Source organism: Artibeus jamaicensis, unplaced genomic scaffold (genome assembly GCF_021234435.1).
Source record: "Artibeus jamaicensis isolate MK-2021 breed Jamaican fruit bat unplaced genomic scaffold, CSHL_Jam_final contig_384, whole genome shotgun sequence".
NCBI classification, from domain to species: domain Eukaryota; kingdom Metazoa; phylum Chordata; class Mammalia; order Chiroptera; family Phyllostomidae; genus Artibeus; species Artibeus jamaicensis.
In genome coordinates this window covers 23,132,447-23,142,351 of record NW_026521810.1, presented here as the reverse complement: position 1 = coordinate 23,142,351, position 9,905 = coordinate 23,132,447, and positions in this window count along the sequence as shown.

Below are 9,905 nucleotides of genomic sequence, written 5' to 3'. Positions count from 1 at the left end.
TCGTGGGAAAGGAGTCTGAGCTGAGGTGCTCTAAGCTCTCCCCGAGGTTGGAATGTTCTAAATAAAGACCTGCTCCTTCCAGCCTTAATTGTTGGGCCTTTCACCAAAGCATCACATGGACAGGGGCCCCAGTCTGCTCAGTAACAGTCTGGTTTCTGTTCCCAACACACCGCAGAAACTGCCCTTATTTAAGGCACAGATAGCGTCCAAATTTCGAAATCCAGTGGCTGCCCCTGAGCTCCTGTCGGTGACCTCTGGCCGTGTTTTTCATTGCCGGCCTCTTCCCTCTTCCCAAGTTCTCCTGTCTTCACTTGCGCACTGCCCCATTTCACAGATCCCCTCCCACCACCGGGGTCACTTCTGCCCTGTGATCTTCCTTAGATGGGTTGGCTTCATAACCGACACATCTGTTCACGTCACTAAAATTCTTCAGGGGTCAGCTGCTCTTACAGGATAAAGTCTAGACTCCTTTGTCGGGGATGCACAGCCCTCACGGTGGCCCCTGCCTGCCGCTCCCACCCATCCGGGGACAACCTGTCTCACTTACGCTTTGAGTATCCACCTCTTTACAGTCTTCCAGACATGCCTTGCTACTTCATGCCTCTGTACCTCTGTACAGAATGTTCTCAACTCCACCCCCATCCTCCCCTGAAGAATTCCGGCTCATCTCCTGAGGCTCAGAACAAAAGTGAGCAATTCTTGGAAATCTCCCCTCCCCCTAGAGAGACAGCACTCCCTCCCAGGCACCCAGCATCTGCGACAGGCATTCTCTTTGAGCTCTGCCCCGGGTCGCCTCCCCTGGATCGGAGTCCTGTGAGGTAATAGGTACTTGTTCATCTGTTTCAAGCTTGGTCCAGTGCCAAGAACCTTGTAGGTGCTACTAGCTGATTAGGACGCAAGAAACCTCACATTTCTTTTATTTCTCTAAATTGAATTTAACTTGCCCTGAGCTCTCTACTCTCTCCCTGAAAATGTAATCTCAGTTGCTATTGGGACAGGCCTCCTTCTGGACCCACAGGGAGGCCCCTGGTGAGTTACACTGTACAGGGCACGCAATCAGGGCCCCCCGGGCTGCGTCTGCCCCGGCGCCTCCTCCAGGCTCACTGTCCAAGCCTGGGCCCAACCAGGAGGTGGTTTCTTCTGAGGCTGGGCCTTGGGGTTCCCCCCCCCATACACACACAGGGTTTTTTCAAGGCCACAGCTCTTAATGTTTAGTCCTTTCTGCCTCATCACCACACCTGCTGTGTTGTGGGTATGGCGGGTCCAGGTGTTCGTATCCCATGGACACCCCCAGGTACCCGGCTCTTTCTTTCCTTTTCAGGACTCCGCCTTCAGTCAGGCTGTGCAGCCTCAGACACCCGAAGCCCCCTCCCCGCCCCGGCCAAGCACAGCACCTTTCCCCTCAATGAGACAGGCAGCTCAAGCAAAAGCAGGATGAGTAAGTATGTCTTGTACTAGAAAGTCTCTTTTCAGCCCCACGACAACAGCAAAAAAACCCAAAGACCAGGGTGTGCCAGGGGCTTACTACTTTCTGAGCCAGAGGAGAGAAGGGTACCCACAACAGAGAAAACAAGACTGCAGAGAGTATCTCAGTAAATTATTCCGTCCCACAACCCTCAATAAATTTGTTCAATTATTTAGTGAAAGCTGAAATGTCTATGAAAGAAATTGCTCTCCCAAAGAGAGACACCTCCTCCGTGCAGCCCACCTCACTCAGCCTTAGCCTTCTTCCTTCTCCAGAGAGAGGCCTAAAATCTCAGGGACCACCCCCCACCCCACCCCCACCTACCCCTCCACCCCCGGTCTGTGGCCCAGGGACGTGCGTTCACATGGCTGAGTTTATTGGAGCTGCTGACTTGGATTGCTGACGTGGGCATTTGCAGCAGCTGCGTTAACCCACTTTCTCTCATAGATGATTTTAATCTCTTTAATTTTTGCCCGGCTTGTGAGAAAACCGAAAGCCTGGTTGGGAGGGGGCAGGAGGTCGAAGTTGCAGGTCGAGAGTTGGGCGGTGGTTAAATCCTATGGGAGGAAGCAAAGGCGCGTGTAATCCTTTCAGGAAAACAAGTATTACTGGAGAGGAGGAAACTGCCAATGTAACTTTGTTCCAAGAATAAATAGCACATTTTTCCTCCATGTTTGCTTTTCTCTCTTTGATCCCCTTGAAACCCTCTGGAAGTGCCTGGCCAGCGATTTTGCTCCCCTCGGAGGCTGGGAGACGGAGCCACGAGCACTCTTGAGATTCCTCAAATGGAGGCCTAAGTAGGGCTCCCGGGCAATGCCGGAGCCACGAGGCCCGTGGAGGGGGAGGGACGTAGACGTTTTAGTAAAGTCTAATCACCACAAATATGCACAGTGTTTCCAAACATGTCATCATGATGCCCAGAGGCTGTTTAAAATGAAATAATAATGGAGAGGGTCTGCGACCAAAACCACCCGGAGCCTCGGGAGTTGGAAAGGAAAGGAGAAGCAGAGCTGGAGCGGGTTAATGTTTAGCTCTGGTCCCAGGCGGTGGGAACTGCCCGCACGCAGCCAGGCTGAAGTGAGCGTGCCCCTCCAACGGGGAGTTTACGGGTCAAATGCTCCAGAAACCGCAGTCCACAGTGACACAGATTTCCCCTCTTTTTCCCAGAGAGCTTCATTTGAAGGGAGTTTCAGACAGGACAATACTATGAATGATAAAGGTCTTGGCATCCAACAGATCTGCATTTAGTTTTGGTTCTTCCATGTTTGTGAAGTCAGGTTAAGTCCTCAGTATCCTCATCTGAGAATACTTACAGGGTGGTCATGAAATGATGCACATAAACTTAGCATTTTGCTTGAGTCTGTGTTCAGTGAACGCCAGTCCCTTCCAGCACTGCCTCCCCAAAGTATACGTGTATTATTCAATCAGAAAATACTTACTGAGTACTGACTAATGGGAAGACCCGTACCGGGCTCATGCGGAAAGCCAAGACATATTAAACCCACTCAGTGGGAAACTACACACAAAGTAATCAAGTCTGGAAAGTGTCAAGCCACTGGCACACGTGTTGTCACCAAGAAAACTGCACAGGAGGCACTGATCGATGATCAGTGCTGACGGTTGGTCCTAGTGGTTGGGGAGGGAAAGTTTTATAGGGGACAGGGGGTTAGGCTTGCTCTAGACAGAGAAGTAAGGAACAACCAGGGATGATTTAGAGAAGCTAATAGACTTACTTCGTTTCATAGGATACTTTTAGGGATAATTTGGGAAATAGTTGGAAAGGAAATTGGAGAATGCGGTAGATTAAAAATGGTGGCAAATTCTTTGTCACTATCCCTATGAAGAGGACGACTGTACTTCTATTCTCGAATCAGGGCTGGCTCCATGACTGATGAACAAATAGAACATGGCAGAAATACTGCTGCTCCCGTTTTGGACCTAGCCTTTAAGAAAATCAGTAGCTTTCACTTCCTGCTTCTTGGAACTTTTGCTCTTGGGACTTTGCCTCTTCGAATCCAGCCACCACACTGAGAAGCCCAAGCCCATGTGGAAAAGGCACGTGGGGCTCTTTGATCAAAGCCCCCGCTGAGCGCCCCGCCAACAGGCCGCGTTAAGGGCACCGTGTGAGTGACCATCTTGCATATTCCAACCCAGTCAAGCCCCGAGATGACTGCAGCTGATACCACATGGAGCAGAAGACCCACCCAACTGATCCCAGTCAACCTACAGAATTGTAAGAGATAATAAAGTGGTCCCGCTCTTAGAATCAAATTTTGGGAGTGATATGTTGTACAACAACAGAGAATTGAAACAGAAGGAACTTGTGGGAGGCCTTGAGGGCCAAACACCAAAGTCTACACTTTGTCATCATTATCACCGTCACCACCGCATCATCACCATGGAAATAATCAATAAATGATAACCATGTACCAGGCCCTGCGTTGTAAGTTTTTAAGATGTTTTAAAATTTTAACCTGTTTATGAACCTGTGTGGTAGGTACTACCCCATTTAATAGTCAAGAAAACTAAAATTTAGAAAGTTTTAGGAACTGGCTCAAGATAAAACAACCAGGAAACAGGAGAGATGGGATTCAATTACTTACATTCTGACCACTCTCAAACTTGTCGTCATCTTTCTGCAAAGAGATTGAGCAATGCTTCTGTCAGAATAAGCATTCTGATAATCTTGGGAGATATAAACAACTCTTCCAGCTGGAAATTGGCAACTAGTTTGAAAAACACAAGCTGCCTGGGCTTGTCAAATAATGCCAGGCAAGAAAATGTCAATATGTCTAACTCCCTTTGTTCAGTGACTGTATAGTATATGAGACAATTTGGAAAGAATAAGAATAAGACATTTTTAATGTGGGGTTTGGTAGGAAAATAGAAGCTACTATGTCACCTATTTCTGCACAATCACCCCTCCCCTCCCCCCAAAACTTAGTGGCATATAACAACAGTTATCATTTGTTATCTGTCATGGTTTCTGTGGGCCAGGAATTTAGAAGTGGCTCAGCTGGGAAGTTCTAGCTTGGGGTTTCTCAGGAAGCTGATGGGAGTTGAAGCCATCTGAAGACACTCCTGGAACTGGAGGGTCCTCCCCAAGGCAGTTCACTCACACTGCTGGCAAGTGGGTGCTGGCTGTGGTGGGAGTCCTCAGCTCCTCATCAGGTAGGCCCCTCCAGGGCGCTGTTGGAATAGCCTCATGCCTGGACAACCGGCTTTCCTCAGACAGAGTACTTCTTTCAAAAGGCCATGGCAGAAGTCACAATGCCTTTTATGATCTAGCCTCAGTAATCACACACTGGCCCTTCCACTTTACAGATTACACGGGCCATCCTGTACCAGTTCCAGGAAGGGACTCCACAAAGTCACAGATACCAGGAGAAAGTAATCATGGGGATGGAGGGCATCTTGAAGGCCGGGTACCACGTTCCTCAATCTACTCCAAGTATTAAATCCTTTAAAAAAGGATATTTGAGGCTTACATCTGATCGCAGGTCTTGGAGCAAAGGTCGAAGAGGCCATTTGTGAGGATCTCAGCTTGCTTCACCATCATCAGAGGTTCTGAAGAGTTTACTTGCAAGCTGCTTCAAATATCAGAAAACTTTGAGAAATTTCAAACATCCATCTCAGCCGGAAACTCTGAAGTGAGAGATTCTCTAAAGGCTACCTCTGGCTATCTCGGCTGCCCATAGCAGAGGGCCATTCACTCAAGAGTGCCCTGAAGCCGCTGAGAACCTCAAATCTGCATCCGCAGAGTGCAATTCCTCTTGTACATCTGCCTTCCAACATGCAAATGCCTCTCACTGACTGACACTAATTTAGGATCATAGACAGAAGGGGATTCTGGGAAATGTTACTCTTGGCCTCTCCTTAATGCTGTAGGGAGTCTGTGGAAGCAGCTGGTGGTAATGCTGAGCTGACAACAGATAATCCCTCCCAGGCTTTGAGGGGTTTTCAGTCAGTGAAACATTCATAATACTATGTGTTTTGGCTTGAAATTTATCCTTATGCTCCAAAGATAATAATAAATACATATTTTTAAAATTTTAAGTAAGACATGCTCACAAACAAGATAAACATTTCCGTGAATGAGATGGTAATGAACAGAGGCTGAACCTATGGATCAAGAAATGGGCGGAGAGGGTTAGAATTCTACTTCTTTAGGAGGGTCATGGACTGAATGTTTGTGTCCCCACAAAATTCACATGTTGGAGCTCTGATCCCCTGTAAGATATTAGGAGGTAGAACGTTTGGGAGGTAACGGATGAGGCCATGAGGTTGGAGTCCCCACAATGGGGTTAGTGTTCTTACAAGAGGAGGAAGAAACATCAGAGTTCACCCGCTCCAGGAGCACAGAGAGAAGTCACGTAAGCACATCATATGACAGCCTTTCGAGAGCCAGGAAGCCAGCCCTTCCCAAGAGCTAAATGTGCAGTCCCCTGGGTCTTGGACTTCCCAGCCTCCAGAACTGTGAGGGTAAAAAATATCTTTTGTTTAAGGTGCCCAGTCTATGGTATTTTAATACAGCACCCTGAGCTTGTTAAGATATGGGATTTCAACTCCTAGGGGATGATGGGACTCAAAAGCACTCGGTGCCTGGCGATAGACCAGAGCTGGGCTGGCCAGGTAAAAGGTTACTAAAAGCTAAGACCACACCTCAGGTTGCTTGTTGGGGTGTCTCTGGCTCTATTCCAATGGTTGTCACCCGTCTCTGTCCTGAAGTAGAGTATTATCTCCTCACTGAAATCTACAGCTTCCTTATATTAATTTTATCCTTTTAACCCCCTCAATTATTTCATTAGATTTACCAATATATATCACTATCTTTGCCTTTTCTTACACTCTGAATGTATTTCTCTTCTGGCTAAGATAGATTCTTTAATAACTCTTTCTTCAGTGGCTTATAAAAGGTAGATGTTTGTCTTTTTTTATATTTCTGAAAAATATCTTTATTTTTTCCCTCTTATACCATGGTTTATTTGGGTATAGAATTCCAGGTTGACAGTGATATTTCTTCATAACTTTGAACATATTATTATGTTCAAATAATAATATGAAAATAATATTTTGGCATTTCATTACTAATGAAATGACTTTTGCCAATCTAATTGTTATTACTTTTTTGTTAAGTTTCAATAATTTCTCTTTATTGTTCATGTTCTAGAATCCCCATTAATATGTCTAGTTGTGAGTTGGTTTCATCCTGTTCAGCACCTTGTATGGTTTTATCATCTTAAAACTCACATTTTTCTATAGTTCTGACATTCTGTTATTATCACCTCTACTATTGACTTTCTGCCATATGTCATTTTGTTTACTTCATACTTCTTTATTTCTTATTTAATTTCTGTTGAAACATTTGCCTGACTTCCTTGTCATTTCATTCGATTTTTTTTACTTCTTTAGCTGTACAGCTTTCTATGCAATTTCTACCATTCTCTACCCTAACTCATCGATTAGAGAGTTCCCATTCTAGACTTTATCCTATGTACTGATTTGTATTTTAAATTTCAGAGACTAGAATAATATTTTTTTCCAAAATTTCTGATTCCTTTTGTTTCTTGTATGTCGAAATTTTTTCATTCAGGATTCACATATAAATTGTTTTTGTTTCACAGTTCCTTGTCTCTCTTTATGGTATATTATTCTGTCTCTTAACTCTTCGGATAGTCTATTTATTTACTCAATAGTCTATTGTATAGGTTTACTAGATGGTAGATCTATTAATTACTTATAACAATTCTATAATGATCATCGATATTATCATATCATAGCTCAGGAAACTAAGGTCCAGAAGGTGGTTTAGTAAAGTCAACCTTGCAGAGTAAGAGAGTAAGAAAGAAAAGAAAAATTCAAGTTTATTATAATATTTATTTCTTTAAATAGGATGATTTTGAAGGAAGAAAGGAAAGATATTTTGGCACAATATTCTTATCAAATTAACCTCTAAGTTATATGCAATTCTAATAAGAAGAACAAAAAAGGTCAAGAAGTAACTAAGATGACTTTAAATTGAAGAACTCACCTACAACCTTTACAGACTTACTATAAAGTAATATAGCAAGTAAGGTAATAGAATAATAACAGCCCAGACATGGGCAAATAGACCAATGGAATAGAATAAGAAGCCCAGAAATAGACTCAAGTATGAGTCCTTGGGATAAAGTAGATGAAGCATCGTAAATCACTGGGAGAAAGACTAGTCAATACATGGAACTGAGACAATGTAACTTCCACATGAAAGTTTTCATAGTTGAAAAATATCACCAGATCTGTACCTCACACCATTCAAAAATAAATTCCAGATTTTTTGAAAAAAATAAACAGCATCTGTATAACCTTAGAAAGGGAAGGGGAACTCCTAAATAAGACACAAAGAGCAGAAATTAAAGGCTTGATTAATTTGACTAAATTTAAAGCTTCACTACAATAAAGGCCATTTTATTGAGAGGATAAATATCCCTTTTTTATATTCCCAGAAGCAGAACATACTGGGTAATTATTATGTGAAAATGCTATTAACAGGAAAATGAAACATAAAACAACACTGAACTTTCATTTAACATTTCTCTATACAACAAAACCTGAAAGTCTGACATATTCCTATTGGCCAGGATAAAGGAAAACAGGAATTGTCAAATGCTGCAAATATAAGTATGATTTAGTTTAAGCACTTTGGAGTCCTGTTTCATAATAACTGCAACACGGAAATGGACAACCCAGCAGTTCCCACTCTGGGTTCATACCTCGGATGGAATTCTGAACTTATGCTCTAGAAGGGAGCTCTGTCTGTAATCACAAAATATTGAAGATGTCCCAAATTTCCATCAGAAGAAAAACAGATAAGGAAGTATTGGTATATACATATGATATAATATAATGATGCAATTTAAACTACTAAACTGTATTTTTTATACATCAACAAAAATAAATGTTAACAACAATGTTGAATGGGAAAAGTCACATAACATTATGTGTTACCATTCATGTAAATTCTACAACATCAATTACGGAGTATTTGTGAGTCTATATGTATTTATGCTTTTACATGACAGATGCGTGATAGTTCTTGCTTCTGGGGAGGGAAGGAGGTAAATGGAATTGGAGAGGTGAGCAAAGCAGAGTTCAGCTTTATTGTGATGTTTATTTCCTTAGGAAGGAACTAAAGCGAACATGATAAAATGTTGGCACTTGTGTATTTTTCCAGTTGGATACATTGCTGTTTATTCTCTATACTTCTTTTGTATTTTGGCAACAATTAAAATAAATCAAAGAGCTATTGCCCTATCAGAGCATGTGACTCCATCAAACTGTTTTAATGATTTTCTGCTTTAACATTCACCAACAGTGAATTCACCAACAGTTGAGAGGATAGCACTGCACGCTGGGGCTGGGCTCACCCAGAAGCCCCAGTTCTATGAGAAAACAGCCATGATGGGGTTGGTGGCCCAGACTGAGAGGTGGTCAGAGGGCTCCATATCCTGCCAGAGCCATGCTGAATGCCACCAGCCTGTCAGCATTATAGCTGCCTCCAAGGAGTCTTCTTGTTCCAAGAGCCTGCCTACCCCATACGTTGACCATGGTCTGGTCAGCCCAAGGGCAGAACTTAGAAAAACTTGACCAGGGTTGCATATAGGAGAGAGCCAAGTGATTCCTAAAATTTGCAGCCATACAAACTCTGAAAATAGAGCATGTTTTCACCCTGCAGAATCCTCTCATAGCTGGGATCAATAAGGAGAGGAGGAAGATTTGTTTGTTTGTTAATTTGTTTCAGAAAATGCTGAGCCCCACCAGATATCATTACCTAATCTGGAGGGTGCCCAAACTCTTTCTACCCTAAATTGTAATCCCAGTTGTGCTGGCAGTAGTACAGTGGTTCCGGTTAAGTGAAGTTAACTTCCCAGGCCCAAATCCATACCATGCCAGTTTGCTGAAGGAACACGCAGAGTACGATCAACAAAGCAGTCAGTAATTCCCCCCAAATCAGAGTAGAGATTGATTAAATGACACTCAGATGTTCAAACAGGGAATAACGTGGATCCTTGAGACTATACCAATTAGATGAAGTCTAGTACATATTGGTGACTATGAAAAAAAATGAAAGTATGAGTGAAAGGCCCCGCTGACATGAGTTTTGGAATTAGGCAAACCTTGAACAAGGGCAGCTCCACCCTTAAAGAGAAATGGAACCTTGCAAATTTACTGAGCCTCAGACTGATTTCCTTGGTTTATCACTTATTACCCTAAATTAAAAGAAATCATTCTGAAGCAACTTTTAATAACTCTATTCCAGCCAGGAGCTGAAGGTAGAGGTGGTGGAAATTGCGATGCACTCTGGGAGGGTGAGACCTCCTGAGTTCCGGCCCCAGGCCCAGACAGCGGAGCATCAGCACGGTTCTGACCGGCTGCCCGCCCGCCATCAGGGTGGGGCAGC